At 38.5% G+C, this 17,703-nt stretch overlaps 1 long non-coding RNA gene across 1 annotated transcript; it reads right to left on the reverse strand.

Annotated features, from left to right (window-relative positions):
- Window positions 1-620: 620 nt before the first annotated feature.
- Window positions 621-2,382, reverse strand: LOC140234249 (uncharacterized). Its single transcript, XR_011901607.1, has 3 exons — window positions 2,317-2,382; window positions 1,296-1,374; window positions 621-675 (listed from the first exon to the last, which is right to left on the reverse strand). It is a non-coding gene; the product is annotated as an uncharacterized lncRNA (long non-coding RNA).
- Between the last annotated feature and the right edge of the window lie 15,321 nt (window positions 2,383-17,703).

Below are 17,703 nucleotides of genomic sequence, written 5' to 3' on the forward strand. Positions count from 1 at the left end.
TCCTTTTGTAATGCTGGAAAGGTGAAACTATGCCTATTTTCTTTACATTTCTTTATATCATTTTCCATGGTTGACGTCAAAGATGTAGCTTTCTCATCTCGTAATGGCTGCACTGAAACTCTAAATATATATGTGTATATATAGCTCTTCAACGGATTTTCCGATATTCCTCAATTTGTCACGATGTGTTCAACTGCTAAAGTAATCTCCCTGCATTAACTTTTCTACTTGTACTTTTCGTTTCATTTCCCTTCGTGATTCAACGTTGCCATAATCGATTACAGACTGATGTACGAACGGAGGGACAAGCTGAACAACATCATTTCTCTGGTGACAATTCCTTGTAAAAGTATACACCATGAAAACTTTAGGCTGGTAAACTATATCAAGACAATCATTGAACAATATTGTTAATGAAATGCCGTAGGTTTTTTTCGTGACAGTTGCCTGTTCAGATCAAGCATTGCAATGTACTGCTGAAGAATGCATCGAGTGTTTCTGCCTTGTTTGGGATACTCAAAGCCACAGGGCACAGAAGGCCGCAAACATTGTAGCGAAGGAAGACACGATTGTATACAGGAATTCGGGCAGATTTCACAACCATCCAGCCAAATTGTGATGTCACTAGTGCGCAGCATTCACAGTGAAGATTGTGGGATTTAGTCCTGCCAGGTTCTGAAAGAGATTTTGGCATGAATAAATAATGACTGGATAAAATTTCGAAGGAAATAGGTCGTTTACACTATTTTGTTGCTTACATAAACTAACAGATTGCAAATATGACCATTGACCAGAAAATGGAAAATTAAATTGATTGTATAGTTTTTGTTGAGATCTACTTCAGGTTTCTAACATCTTTTGCTGAGATAATGAGAAATGGTTTTGAAATAGGTACGATATCCAAAACAGAGCAATAATAATATAATGTAGGACCCACATTTTATCACGATCGCTGCGTTTTACTTTGTTTTTGGATGCCTCATCCATTTCAAAACCAATTTTCATCAAATAATCTTTAGAATTCCTCTTAGAATGGCATACTCTCTATTATTTCATAAGTAGGTTCTTGGTATATCACAAAAAGTTAAAAGCCCAAATCCTCACCTCCACCAATACTATACCATCCCTGTAAGCTTTGATATTGGTTTCAAAACAAATCCGGTCGGATAGATTTATTTCAGCTCTTTGTCATATAAGTAAAACATAATAATGTTGCAAAGAAATGTTCCTCTTATATTTCTAGTCACAAAGCAGATGGAATTCCCGTCTCCCATAAAAAAAAATGCAGCACTTACTTTGTCACAGACATACAGCATGTCCTCTCCAAGCAGGCGGGAAATCAGGAGACAGCATGCAGACATCACTAGGTTAGAGCTGGAAAAAAAAGAATAGATGTGGAATAGCCTGAGTAAAGTCATGTTGAAAAGAAAAATGTGGGCGAATTTGGACTGAGATGAAAATACACACCTTTTACACACCTGCATACATTTATGATATAGGGCATATTCAAATATTCTCACATTTTTCCTAACCAACTCAAAGTCTTCATAACATAAAATAACAAAGTAAGACAACATCATATTACATGCCAATTTAACATCAGTTTGCGGTATATTTTCCACAGTTAGGAAAGGAGTAAGACTTATAGACCTCAGCCATTCACCCGTTGCTGAGCTTGCCACAGATGATGGTCCGGGTGCTGATGGCCATGGCAATGGGTGTAATGATGCCCATTATGGTTGACACCTCTAATCCTGTTACCACACACAAAAAAAGTGAAAATATAGCCCCCTCTACTTATTCACAACATTGATTTGATTTACTTTAATAATACTGGTTACAGAAAAGGAGATTACCCCCCCCCCCCCAAAAAAAAAAAAAAAAAAAATGGCTATTCAGGCATTTGAAGATTCTTGCGGGGTAGAGATGCTGCCTGTATATGAGAGACAATCCATCATGGAGTTTTCAAGAAAAAAATAACAAAAATAAAAAACTGAGAAGATTTAGAACGCAAAAGGCAAGAATGAATGATCGCAATGGTCCACTTGAGTAACATATCTCTCGATTATAGATGGTATCAAAAATTACACTATATAGTCGTATCAAAAATTACACTATATAGTCTTATCAAATTTTCCGCAACCCACTAAACGGTGGCTACGTTATATAGTAACTTATAAAACTGCGTTCATGTGTAATGATAAGCTTTAATATAATATACATGTACTTCACGGATATCACATGCTGAAAATCTAGATGAATCAATAACCTGAAAATACATAGAATATTACGGATTAATCCATTAATGAAACTTACATATTCTGTTGAGGAATCACTCTGTCCTTCAGAATTGCATATAAGTTTACGTGATCAGGAGAATGCGCGCAACTTCATCATATTGTATCTTGCTTGAATACCTGAAAAGGAAAATCAAGTGTCATGAGTTCAAGGCCACTGCTCATGCGTGTGTAGTAATTTTGCAGGAGAGCTGACTTATGTAAATGTGACTACATAACTCTCTCCATGGCAGCTTAATGTATACTTCAATTCTTATGCACTGCCTTGCTGCATACAGGGTGTACTTAAGTCCACCACTAACACTACCTGACTACAGAGAATTATCCCAGCATAAAAATGAGCGTGCAATGTTTGCCATTATAAGTTTAGTTAGTACACTGGTCTTCTTTTTATCCATAAGTTTATTAACAATTATTCATCAACTTTCGTTCCTTTTATTCGTTATTAATCAAGTGTGGTATGGCACGATGCGATGTATTATCCTTGGGGATGTGTGTGTGTGTGTGGGGGGGGGGGGAGGGGGCGTAAAAGGTTATGACAAAGGATACACTTCTTATGGGAACATCCGATTCCACGTTTTCTGAACTATTTTGTTTTGTTGTTGATCGGTAAATATAAAGAATTATTTGAAATTTGTGATGATGTATGTGTTCACTATATTGTGAGTATAAATTATGCTTGTATATAATTGTGTATGTAGTGAAAATTGTATCATTTATAATGTGTACATGTACATGAATATAATATGTAAGTTTATGCATGTATGTAGATATTCCTATGTGCACGCCCATATACCAACAAAAAGAATTTCCTAAATGAACAATAAATGAATCGGAAATCGGAAATCGGAAATCGGAATGCCATGACGTCTTTAGCAAGACTTTTTTATCGTTAAAGCTGATCTAATTCCACAGAATGGTTACGAAACAAAGCAAAATAAAACAGAAAAAAGCACGCATAAAACTAGCCAATTTTAACAGAACTCTAAAATGAACGTTTCAATATTACTGCCTACAAGCCTACATTATAAGACAAGGCTATACAACCAAAAACATAATACATACAAGAAATTTGATGAAGGGTAATATCGAGAGTAAGGCCTTGGTCGAGAACATTGTGGATATTTTAAATCATGCTTTACGATGATATTTTAACTCACCATTTTCCACGTAGTAAGAATCTGCGGGGTCTTGATATTTTGAAGTGGACAAAATAATGTTAAAGTCAGAGTTGCAGTAAGCCGCTACGAAAAGCCTCAGAAGAGCTGATCTGCTGTGGAAATGGAATTTGCGCTGGATGCTCAGCTCAAACACCCATGCACGAGCTGTACAATGAGCCATCTGGGAGTCAACTTATGTGCACATAAGTTCGCACGACTCAACAATTCATTGAATTCCTAAATCATGTTTAAGAAAAGAATGAACATGCCCACGCCAGGTGACCAAACGACTGGGTCCGTGAATTTACACTTAAGGAAACATCCATGTCATTATTTTGCATCGAATGTATTCTATGGATTAATAGGCGTTTTTAAAAAAAAAAAAATTTCCACTTTTGATTCTTAATAATTCAGTAATTATATATCAGATAACACTGTCATTGATATGGGTGATAGTTGTATAGTGTACAATTTTGTTGGAGGTGGTTTAAAACATAAATCAGTTTCATGAAATCCATGATCAATTTCACAGTTAGGTTACAGATTTTGCTCTATTTCCAACCCTCTGTACAAAACTTTCACTTTGCACAGGGGTCAATGGGTGTGTATGGGAGTATGTGGTTAACACCCTGACAATGTGTTGAACAATGGCCAGGGTTTGAATGCTTTATTATTTATTCATGAGAAATTCCACTGTCACAGCTAGTCTTTATTCATTCTAAAATGTGGTGTTTGCAAGCACATGGAAACATGTGCTTACATTTTTCATGTGCATGCATTTTACCCTTAGGCTTTACCGTGCATGAATCCATGAAAAAAAGGAAAAAAATCAACCCTTAAAAATAAATCGTGTAGTTTGCATCCTTATATATCCGCGATTTTGCTCTCTAAATGATTTTTTTTTAATCATTTCATTTATTTTCACTTAATAAAATATGCATACATAAAATGTGACAATGGTATGACAAGTATAAAATGACAATGTGACAAACAAACAAACAAAGCAAACAAACAGCAAAAGATATCAAGTGAAGGGGTGAGTGAGAAGGCAATTGGCCTTATTCAAAACTAATCCCGGAAAAGTAATTATATTGTATATACAGAGAAAAACATTGGCACACACACTCACACATACACACACATGCATACACAGACAAAAACATGGACCAGCGCACATTAACAATACGCAAGATGTCATTTTCACAAACACACCCTATCTTGCTAGTCTCTTATAAATTCGTAAAATGATATTGGTAACTTCCAGAAAACCTTTCAAGTAAAATACGCTTGAAAGCTTTCTTAGAACTTTGTACCGTTTTCTAACATTTCACATCAGAGTGGATGGAATTCCAGATTTGAGGGCTTTGAAAAAATATTGACTTTTTTTTTTTTTTTTTTTTTTTTTTTTTGCTGTCCCGAGATCGAGTCGCAACGAAAATCTTTAGCGTGTAGTAGGGTTTGACTCCATCATCGCAAAGTAAGCATGAAGGGAATGCTGTGACATATTCCATTTTGATTGGTCAATACCAGACGAGCAGTCAGGTATTCTTAGTTTGTTCGCAGACCCTTTCATCTCAACTTCATTTAAAAATGCTCCGATGAATGATTATGAAATTATGGGAGAGCAGCAAGTTTTATGATGTCTTAAAAAAACATGTACATAGTAGCACCACGACGGTATGCAATATTGTATTCAAATGTCGATCAACACCACATAGGTCTTTCTTTGAGACTAGTTATGGGCTCAATATTGCACCTTAGCAAGAATGAACCACAAACAGGAAGATATGTCTTTGTAATGGTAATTACGTTTCGACATCCCAACCAATAAGAGATAGGTTAGGTGAATGTTAAAGACACGGGAATACACGAATAGAAATTGCGCCAAAAAAAATTTAATAAAACGAACATTATTCTAATAGGCATGCCTGGGCAGTAATCTGATGTATCTATTGATAAAGAATTCTATTTGAAGAATCATATCAGTTTGCTTTGTCAGAATCATGAGGAAAAGTGATAAAATAAGCCGGCTATCCAGGGTACAGTTTAAACACTTTCACAAGAAACAGCTCTGATTAAGATTAACACTTTTGCACAATAATATTTCTGTTCAGAATTGACTTTTGCTTGATTTGTTTTTATCTTAAAGTATAGGATTTCATTTCATTTAATAGATAAACAAGCAAAATATAGCCAAAATTATGTTAACGTCCAAAATGAATCTTCAGATTGCTCAGCGAGACGGCGGCATCGAATCCCGATCAGCGAAGGCACAAATGCACCTGTGGAATTGTTTTGTACAGCAATAGAAATCTGACGACTATTTGAATAATTACAGCCAGTTGGAACTTCATCTGTTAAACCTCCTAGGTTATGTGTACAATGTGATTGGTCAATACCAGACAAGCAATCAGGTATTCTACGTTAGTTTTTTTTTTTTTTTTGTAGTAGACCCCTTTCATCATGGACTCAACTTAATTTGAAAATATACTCTCGATGAATGATTATAGGATATGAAAGAAAATTAAGTTTCCTGATATCAAAAAATATACGTTCAATAATATCAGCACAAGGATATGTAATATTGCATTTTAGTGTCGAGCAACACCATAGGAGGTCTTTGTTTTGAGACTAATTTGGGGCGCAATATTGCACCGTCAATGACCGTGGCAAGATCGAACCCCAAATGAACCATATAAGAAGCAAAGTTCCACCATTTTCGCAAATCGTGTAATTTGCACCCATTTCCGCGACTTCGAACCCTTCTAGCTCCCTTATTGAACCTTTTTTTCTTAGTGTGTATGATCTCAGTAAGTCTCTAGCTAAAACCACTGAAAATGTAAGTATAAGAGTCGACTTAGGGTATTGATGAAATGTGAAATCATTTGCATTTTACCCATTTCATGAAGGTAAATAAATGGAAAAAGATGACATTCCTCCTGTCGTGGCTGTAAAAGATTGGCTTTTGTACGACCATGAAGTTCAGACGCAGTGTGATGGCATGCACAATAGACGTCGTGACACGGATCATGAAGTAGCGTTTGTTTGTTCTGGCTTTACTACATAATGCCCATTCATGTCTATACGGCTTCGTTCGAGGTACCTTCTCCAGAGGAAGTGCATAAAAGCCCAGAAGAGTTAGCAAAAATCTTTAGTACCGTCTGCAACAAAATTGGCGGAAACAGCCGATATCTCTCGACAGCAGCTGCGAGCAGCAACGAGGCACACGAGTGACTTATCTCGGCATAGTGAGAAGACGTATCTTCGCAGACTGTGGCTGTTCCCGCGTTCCTTCGGCAATTTTGCATCGAAGCCAAAATCTGCCCGTCTCAATCGTAAGTGTGATCAGGGAGGTTTTAGTCTCACCTCCCTGGTGTTAGCAGACAGTAACACCCATTGTATTTAGCAAAGTAAATAAGAAGTTAAACGAAATGCTGCAGAAAGTAGCATTAACCCATTGATATAAGGAGTGTTGGCATGGGAGGAGCAATGACTGTCGACTAGCAGCTATGTAGCCAGTGGCCGGGAAAGGGGGGGGGGTGGTTGGTGATCCACAAGGTAGCCGTATAAATAGATAATTGGTCATTCCTATTTGTAAGTACAACAGAACCGAAATCGGAGTAAAAGTCCATTTTGTATAAGCGACTATTATCACGTTATGGTTATTCTAATTATATGTATCACATGTATTATTATTGCTGTCGTAGTCTTTCTCATTCACTGTTTTTTTAGAGGAACAGCATTCCTATTGTGACCACGTTTCATGCTTATATCACACTAGATATGCTGTCGCGGGCTCCCTCATTCACTAGTTTTCAAAAGAACTGCATTTTGCATTGGGTTTCAACCTTGGAATAAAGGTTTTGTTCCACGCTTCAGTGGCAAGCGTGAAAAAGAAACAACAGAACAAAACTATGTATTAGTTGTATTCCAAATATCCGTCTTCGTTGACAACCCTAGCTGTATCCGACACCAGCTAGTGCTACGACTGTGCCAAACAGAACATACTTCTAGAAGACTATAGTAGAAAAATGCCCATCTTTGCATATACGTTTAAGCATTACCAGTTGCATGTTTTTCCGTAGACATGTTTATTTTGTTACATGCGTATATCACGTATTTATTATCTAGTAATGAGTCTTCCATGCAGCCAGAATCATCAATTTATCTACCTTTAACTGTCATTATGTAGAGTACCTCTCTTTTATGTATTCTCTCTTCCTTGCTGTCTCCTGATATCATAAACCTAACTATGAAACCCACTGAACGTGGGTAGTACACTTTCGTGTGTAAGTGCATGGGTAGTAAAATGTTTCTGTCTGTGTAAGATATAATCGTTGGACGCCCCAGTCAAACTTTTAATGGCTTATGACGATTCACACAAAATATATACATGTGTATGACATAATCATTCCATTAACAAACTATTCGTAAGGAATTGTATTTGCGTATCACGAATGTATATGCATTTTATGAATAAATCAAAATTAATCATATCAAGTCAAATGACAATGAAGCGCTTTGTTAGAGCACAATGCGGCGGAAAACTCATTGGGGTTTTCGAAACGCTATAAAGTGTGCAAGAACTCATAGGTGTTTTTGCCATTTCCCGAGACATTCTTGACAGGAACTAGAAAATTCCTCCTATTTCCTCTTTGTAATGTCTTTGATGACTTCCCGGGCCATTGTTCATATGACCATTAAATCGCCTCGCTTCTTCAGGCTTCCGAAGTTTCATGAATGACGTGAACGATCTTTAAAGCCAGAAAACAGGAGCTTTTCATGGTTTTGGCTTTGATACACCGATTTAATCGCAGACCCCCCCCCCCCTGCGTTCATAATCATACAGTCTTTTCATTCAACGAAGGGGGGGGGGGGAGGGTGTGAGGAGTCCTTTTCTGTACAATGTATAGAAAGTTATCGTTTCTCGGGGAATGCCAAAATACCAAAATGGCCAAAATGTGGATATAAGAACATTATTGTTACAATTTCACAATTATTTTGAATTTGATTGTTATGATTAAAGTAAAATCAAGCTTATATTACCATAGAAGTTTTTATTCAAATCCGATGAAATATAACAAATATTGTATTGAATGAAAATGTTCTCATGATTTTACCAACAGTGCAAACCACGTAAGAAAATGCATGATGTTATGATGCTGTGAAGTAGGGCGTCTAGGGCAATAACTCCCTTGACAATTACCCTAAACCCTTCCTGTGCTTATCCTGACCCCAACCCTAATCCTAATCTTGAACCTAATCCTAACCCTAACCCAAGCTCTAACCCTAACCCTAACCCTATCCCTAATCTTTACTGTTATCACATCACTAGCATTTAGCAGGGAGAGGGAGGATTTTTTTTTTTTTTTTTGGGGGGGGGCATTGCCCTGATATGGTCGCAACTATCACTTTGAAGTTTTTTAAAGAAACACTATAAGTCATGATTTTGGCCTAAACCTATGCCTTATCCTTATTATGCCTAGGATTTCTCTATATACAACGATACATGGAGCCCTTGTCCTGTTATGTGTTCCTCCTCCCATTTTTCAAATTTGTAAAAATTGAAGCGTAACAAAGGTACGAAAATCTCAAAGCATCCAAAAACTGTCCATAAAAAAGTATGCGGAAAGCGAGTGGCAACTGCACTAGAATTAGCTGATTCCGGTCTACCTCGAGGGCCGTACAAGGAATGGCGCAATACTAATAATTCCTTGCCGCCATTACTGCATTTGGCACAAGTTAGCTCTGCAGGAATACGGATGAGCCCATGCTCCTCAACTTTCCCTATTTGTTACCCAATGGGATGCAATTCTAAAAGGCAATTGTCTTGAATTGAATTGAATTTTGTGTAGTTTTCAGCCAAAGTTGTCATACGTCTCTCTCGTCCTTTCGCCTTTCACTTTCCATTGAATAAAAGTATTTTCCACAAAATTTCTCTTCTTGGCGTGTCCTTTAAGTGTCGGAGCTTTCTCCTGATCGTACCCTTTATAGGGTACCTGGTGACATCACACATCCCGTTCGGACTCCATGACCAATCTCGAACCCAAATGAATCTCCTTTTGAAGTTCTCACACATCCTGCTTGGTCTCCATAAAGAAGTCTGATTAGGCGAATTATGTGATCCGGAAACACCACTTCCTGCATTATGAACAAAGCAACCCCCCCCCCCCCCCGCGGGATCCGCGGCCCCTGTTACAGCCGGTCTTGTTTACTACTTCCTCTATAGCTTGTCATACACCATCTATCTCCTCTGCGGCAGAATCAAGTAGTCCATAAACCGGAATAGGTGTTACCGGGTTATGATTCTTACACGGGTAGGCGGGTTGTGTCCCATGATCGCTTTAGCTGTTCTTTTTATCTATAAAATGATGCTAAGGTCTTATTCATCCAGCGTAACCTCTTCAGTGTTGCCACTGCTCTATCAGAGGGTCCTGCCATTATCATCACCCTAGCATTGCCAGGTACCCATTTATACACCTGGGTTGAGAGGGAAGTGGTGGAAATAAACATCTCGTCCAAGGACGTAAGCACTGGGCGGGAAGCGAGGTCTGGTCCTCCGACTTGGAATCGAGAGTCTTATCCACAATGCCACAGCGCCTCCAATAAAGCCAACGCTCTTCCTTTTGCCATCTTTTCCTGAGTACATACTATAAAAGGTTTTCCTCAGAGGTTGTAAATATCACTTGTCAAAACCATCATGTTTCCCCCCTAATGCTTGGGATACTCCAGACCACATCTTGCTAGCTCCTTCCCCTAAAACAGACTATGTCTGTGACATACATTTTGAGACAAGCCGATAACTATAGACGCTTTGAATCTGCCATTGTCTGCTGTGACATATTGCAATTTATCGATAGGTTTGCTGCGCGGTTTTGGGCAAAATATGGGAAGTTGGCAACCCGTCGGGCATCTCAACTTGACAGACAAAGATTTAAGCACTTAACTTCAGAAATAATATTCGGCGTTGATCTTGTACAAATCTCTATTTACCATGCAGCAAAGTAAGGCATCTCATGTTCTCGTGTTCCGTTTGCGGAATGCCTTGTGCTACATACAATTCTTCTGTGACTGCACGTTGAGCCGTACACGTTTTGGGCATCTTCAGTCTCGCAGTTTTGGATGTTGATAAGGTAGTTAAGGCATACTGGCCAGACACTATGCTAATATACAGTGTAAACACGTACGCCATAGCAGGTATAGTAACCATGCTCCTAAGCGCCTCGGGAAGCACACTGAAAATCGTTGACAAATCGGGGAAAATGTGACTTCGGCACTACCAGCAACTACTATCCTTTGCTCTTAAAAGCCTTTTGTGAAGCCTCATTGCCAAGGTTTGTATTCCTCACAGCAGGACGTGATCAAGTCAAGCAGGAGAACAAGATGTCACAACCAATCGGCCGTAGGTCTCTGGCTCTTTCGAACTTGAGCCTCTGCTATTAACGTCTTATTAACGCCTACCTTTCTTCTAGTATCATATTCACAATTGCCAGGTTATGACGTTTAAACGTAACTTGGGTTGAGAGTAATGTACAAGAAAATAGGCGACAAGTGACGCCGTGACATCATCATCTCACTGTACGATGTATTTGAATATAAATTGAAAGTTTAATGTCAATGTTTCATGAAAATATGTGGGGTATAAAAAAAGTGCACATCATTATTTGGGTCGGATCTAAGGAATCCTCTACAATTCTGTTTGCTTGATTCTAGCCTTCTAAGCCAACTTAACCCAATCTTGACAACAAGTTCTCGTTTATTAGTCCAGGCTAGGCTCCATAGAAAATGCACCTAACCTTGTTTTTTGATATATACAATGTTTTTTGATGGTTTCTTGTCAATTCGAGGGTGCTGATTCCAAATCCGATTGATGCCACTCGCGTAACCTTGAGCATTTTCGGCAAAATGCAAAAATCCAAAATGGCCGCCAGATATGCTAATTTGGCCATGATAATCCCAGTTATGTCAATTTTATGACCAATTATTCCATCAAAGTTTTTTAAATTTTTGTTCCTTGAGTAATTCTACTTGCACATGCAAAAAATATTTCATTTGAAGAGGTACATTTAGTATTTTAAGCTTATTTTCAATTCAAAATGGCCGCCACTCCTACACTCATGTACTATATGAATGGCAAAAAATATGCATAGAAATAGAAGACGAATTTTCAGTCACATACCTACGCTTTTATCAAATTTTGCATGTGCCGTGCAAATCTCATGAGTGCCACTAGCAAAACAAGCAAACAAACAAGCAAACAAACGGAAAATGTATTGTTTTTAGGCTTATTATATTCTTCTTCATACAAAACTTCAAAATGGATGCCACCCACATACCCCTGCACAATATGAACGGCAAAGTGTTCATGGAAAAAAACAAATTTTCTTTTCTTTTTTTCTGTCACCCAGGTACACTGTTTCTCAATTTGTGTGCTGATTATAAATCAGAGGATTGTCACTAACAAAAGCTGTTTTATTCTTTGATGCAAACATCCAAATTTGCTACCGTCAATCTGAATTTTTCCCAAGAAATTTGGAAAAAACCCACCAAAGCTTGAATTGACGCCAACATCAACATCGTTTATCAGGAATTATTTGACATTAACAATTTGATAAAAGGCTGAATCCTAGATGATGACACAAATGAAATTTCCAATTACCTTTCCTGTTCTACATTATCTAAAAGCGATATCATACAAACTTTTCAGTCCCCTCACCAGAGAAAGAACATGAGGCAGGGGAAAGTGGAAAAAAGGGACCACCTCACTTCCTGTTGTCAAATCTCTGAAATGAAAACAAGGCCCAAAAGTTTTTCATGTTAACCTAGCTGAACTATATAAGGAAGATGTATTCTACCACCATTTTTTTTTCTGAGTGAATGTGTTTGCGTATATGATGTCAAGACAGACTCTGAGATATGTACAGTGCTGCCTCATTCTGAAAGCAGTGTTATAACAACTTCACACTGCTTGTCCTTAATCTTCAGCACTCAGAGACTACAACTCTCCAGCTTTCGACGGGAGATCTTCCGCCGAAAGCCCGTTTTGCGAAATCTCCCGTTCTCCCGCTTGAGATTTACTTTCTCCTGCCCTGGCTCTGTGTCTCCCACTTGAAATGATTTCTTACTTTGTGTGTTCGTATATTGAAAAATAAGCCTTAGATAGCACAAGAGAACACTAAGAACCCTATTAGAGCTTCCAGAGCTCAAGCGGGCCCTGGACCCCGGCCGCAGGGAACTTCGCGCTCGTGATAATATATGCGCTTCGCGCACATCAAGTTGGAGTCTCCCGTTTGCTAGGGGTTTCAGGCGGGAGAATCTCCAGATCAGAAGGTACTTGGGGTTGGAGTCTCTGAGCACTTGCAGATTCAGGATTGCTCTAGGTAACCAGACCAGCAGTGTTAGGACTCTGAATGATGGCCTCCTTAATGGTGGCTGTAAACTAACTCCACTAGAGCTCTTTTTACCATATACATGGTGACATAACATTCCCTTCACGTAGGAAGTTTGCAGATGATCTTGCCTTTACGTCTCGTAGAAAGTCCTTGGATGACATGAGCCGAGTACTGACCCATCTCAAGACGATAGAGAAGTTCTTCACTTTCTGGAGACTTTGCCCCAACCTTTATTAGATTATCATCCGACCCATGCCTTCCATCTTAGTAACCATCTTGCCAATGCTATGTTCAAGGTAGCCCTCTGTGGCAAGCCTTCCAAGCATAGGCTAAGGAAGTCTACCCTCCTTCACTGGCACTCGATCACTCTCTCTCACGCTGGAAGGAAAGGATGGCAAGTGTCACCAGTGCTGTCAACGCATACCCTGACCTTCCAAACATGATAGCATGGGGGCATTTCATGAAGCGTTTCGTCTGAAAAAATTGTCTGACAAATTTGCTCTCAGCCAATCAGATGCAAGGATTTTATAACAGTTAGTCAAAAAGAGAAGATCTAACAAAACGCTTCATGAAATGCCCCCTTGAACAACCTGCCATCAATGCGTCTGAAATCCCACAAGCCTAGATTTCCCTCCCGTAACTTGAAAGCTTTGACCCCAAAACCGGTTGGTGAAGATGCTGGTCTGATGTCATCTTTGACACCACCTAAGTTACCTACAACACTTGTCTCTGGCCTGGCAACAAAGCCATAGGGCTTCAACGGGTGGTGATCAAGCAAGTCTTTATGTCTTCATTCTGTTTCTATGGCAAATAATCGCCCTCTGACCCCTGAGGAAGTGCTGAACATCACCAGATGTGGTTTCTATTAAAGCAATTGCAGGACTCATATGCATCTTTAGCCTGAAAATTCTGCAAATTTGGGGCTGATGTCACCTGCTGCCAAACATCCAATTAAAGGGTTCTTTAAAGACAATAAAAATTACAGTTTTAGTTTTAAGACAAGACTGAATGAGATCATGATGTCAAAGTGTATCTAATTATTATCAACACCTGGGAACTGTGAGAGAACTGAAAGAGGTATCTCACATTGCTCCTTGGTTGATGTTTAATGAATAGTTTGTACGATATTGCGTTTAGACAGTTTCGTTTATGCCTTCACCAGTTTTTGTCGTTTTAAGTCAAGAAGAAAATCAAGTTTACTCTATAATATCAAGGCGGTACTTCTAAATTATATCATATCAAAGTGATGGAGGTTATGATCCATTTCAAACTCGCCTCCCCCCCCCCCCGCCCCCAACTCCTTGCTGGAAAAAAAAAATCTATAATGTAAAGGGTTTTTAGGTGTGTCGGAATGTCCGGTATGTTTTTGTCGGCAACCATATCTCTGCACTTACTGTATAGGATTTTCTGTACTTTGTTAATATGGTTATAGGGGAATGTATATTAAAAGCTTTGTTTTCTAGATTCCCTTCCATTTTTAACATTATTTGATAAATACCATGCATCTAGGCTTCTTAAGATATTGTGTTAGTATTACATTTTTATATTCAATCTGCGTGTAGAATATGACATTATATTGCTTTCTTGCGAGACGTTTAGTGAACTTATATTCGTTGTTGAGACAAAATGAAATAGATAAGAAATTGTGTTAAACATATAGTAAGGTTTATGAATATCAAATGCTGAAATATACTTGTAGGCCCGTTATATTGTAAGTGACACCCAACATATTTGTATTACACATGCAACACTTTATGACAGCGTAGGTACGGGACTGGAAACACAGTAAATTTGTGCTATATTCCCATGCATTATGTTTTGCCATTCATATAGTACATAAGCATAGGAATGGCGGCCATTTTGAATAAAAATGAGCTTTAAATACTAAATGGACCTATATGAAATGAAAATTGCAGATGCAGATGGAGTAACTCTAGGAACAGAAATGTACAAAGTTTGGTGGAATAATTTGTCATATAATGCGCATTATTATGTTTATCACGGCCGAATTAGCATATCTGGCGGCCATTTTGGATTTTTGCATTTTGCCGAAAATGCTCAAGGTTACGCGAGTGGCATCAATCGGATTTGGAATCAGCACCCTCGAATTGACAAGAAACCATCAAAAAACATTGTATATATCAAAAAACAAGGTTGGGTGCCTTCTAGCCTGGACTATTATTGGATTGTTTCTTTGTGTCCATGACTTTCAAGGATTCATAGGTCCCTGCAAACCTTAACCTTCTTTTTCTGATCCAAGTGCATCTCTAGTACGTTTTAACCAATTTTGGTGTCACATCCTGAAAAACCTAACGTGAACATCACCATAGAAAACACTGCATCACAAACCATCGAGCGGTTATCTGATTGAGACTTTACTGCAGTAAATGAAAAGATTCTTTATTGAAGGTGAAAATCAAAGAAAGAGAAAAGGGGGACGAAGTCCTATTCAGTGGATTATATGAATGTTCCCTTTGTTACTGGGTGATTTTGCGGGATTATGTCAGATCATAATTGGAGCTACTGTAAAACAATTGGAGGGCCTTGTCGAGTATAATGTTTCTTTGTCTTTGTGTGTTGAGTGTTCAAGATATCAGTAACTGATACTATGAGCAGTATCACTTCAATAAAATGCATTGATTGTTCTCTATACAAAACAAGACTTGAAAATCAGCATGTAAAATATCCTCAGAGTAATGTGTAACGGTGTGTTTTATTCTTATACCGCAGAGTCTGGATCAATCGAAATGGCAAATTACCTGTCCGAGTCATCGTTGAAGTCTGGTACTGATCCCAACCACCCGGTGACCCCTTTCTTACACGCCTCCGACAATGGACCCACGCAACGCCAAAGAACCAAGTCAGCAAAAACTGAGGCTAGTGCAAAAATATCCCGTCTCTTAGATGCAAATTCGAAAGGGGCCATGGCAGTAAATATCTTCTTCAAACGAAGAGGACTGATATACACTTTAGTGTCAGTTTTGTTGTTATCTTCAAGTTCTTGTCTGACAACGTGTCAGCAAATATACTCAATTTCTGCCATGGCGTTTTTCTGATGATGTGCTCAGGACCAATTTTGGTTTGGAAGAAGGTGTCTCTATTTAAACTCAGCAAGGAAGTTTGGGTATTCCTAATTCTGCGTTCAATGTCCGGAACTGCATGCATGGTATGCTTTTTCTACGCCATGCAATTACTGGATATTTCTACAGCTAAGAGTCTTCTGAACCTCATGCCCTTGTTTGCGACTCTTTTTGCTCGAATTTGTCTCAAGGAAAGTTGCACCATTGCGAAAACGACATTCTCCTGCCTCGGTGCCATTGGGATTTTCTTGGTCGTTCAACCCAGCGCGATATTTGGTGATTCTTCGACGAGTCAGAGAGAGGGGAGCACGTTCGTGCCCGGTGTCTTCACAGCTATCGGGACCGCAGTACTGTACGCCAACTCCGTGGTCATGCTAAGGAAACTGGGACAAATCAAGGTGAACGCTCAACTCGTTCTCTTTGTCAATGGTTTGATGATCGCTATCGTTGGTGCCATTATGACAACGATTCTGGGGGAATGGCGAAATATCAGCTGTATTGGGGATCGCTTTTACCTTATAGCGACAGGGTATCTCGGGTACTTCGAAATTGCATGCCTTACTCTTGCCTTACAGACTGAAAATGCTGCTTTGGTATCGGTCCTACGTACAAGCGACGTTCTGCTGACCTTTATTCTCGATGTCATCATTTTGCATACTAAGATAAATCTGCTGACGGTGGCTGGGGCAGTATTCATCGTGACAAGTTCTGTTGGGATTACAGTTGCTCCGCTTTGCCGGAAATATACTAAACGTAAAAATTCATCTATCTGAAAATGTAGTCAGTTTATATCAGGTACGGTACAATCCGATATCTTTACTTTTTTTAAGGGGACGAGGATGGGGAGTCAAAAGCGTTAGCTCGGTATGCAAATTTGTATGCTTTGCTGCATATGTGATAGTTTTTATCTAATAACAGTTAAGAGTACACCAAGATATAGGCTCTATGATAATAATATTCATGTCTCACTATGAAAACACATGATTGTTAGGTTACATTTGCGGTTCAAATGTTAGTATAGGTTTTTTTCTGTTTTTTTTTTTTTTTTTTTGAAAATCATATCAGCATTGCCCGCTTCCCTTGCTTCTTATAATTAAATCACCCGGTCTTAACGTTCATCCGTTCTCCGTTTCTCTTTCACAAACATTTTATTACTCGGGGCTTACAGCCAAACAAGTTTGCTTTCATGTAGGTCCCGTCATATTTCTCTATGTACAACCCAAACCGAGATTTCGACAAATCATCATTATAACTACTGAATATGCCATGTATATACATTGTATATTGTTTTTGTTTGTTTTGTATATTATTGACAAGGTACAAAAACTTGTGCTATTACTTTTGAAGTAATATTGATATATGTACGAGAAATATGAAATAAAATTGAATGAAATTGAATTGAACTGAAATTATGCAAAACTCTCACCTGTAGCTGGTAGAACATAACTTCACGCTATCATAGGAAGTCCTAAAGTCGGGAAAAATCTGACTTTTGCCTGTCAGTCTTTAAATCATGGGAGTTTTGATAAAAACTGAAATTGAAAAAAAAAAAACAGTTTGAGGTGAACGTGCTCAGTTTAACGAGGGAAACATCTGCACCATACCAAGTTCTTAGGCCCTTGATGTGTGAATGTGAAAATATCTATACGTTCTAAAATTTCTAAACTGGATAACCGCAAAGCACAAGTACAGGTAAAATTTGAAAAAAAAAGGTAATATCAAGTCTTCACGAAATTAATGGAAAGACCTTAATTTCGCGAGAAAGAGGGAAAAC

This window comes from Diadema setosum, chromosome 10 (assembly GCF_964275005.1).
Source record: "Diadema setosum chromosome 10, eeDiaSeto1, whole genome shotgun sequence".
Classification (NCBI taxonomy): Eukaryota; Metazoa; Echinodermata; class Echinoidea; order Diadematoida; family Diadematidae; genus Diadema; species Diadema setosum.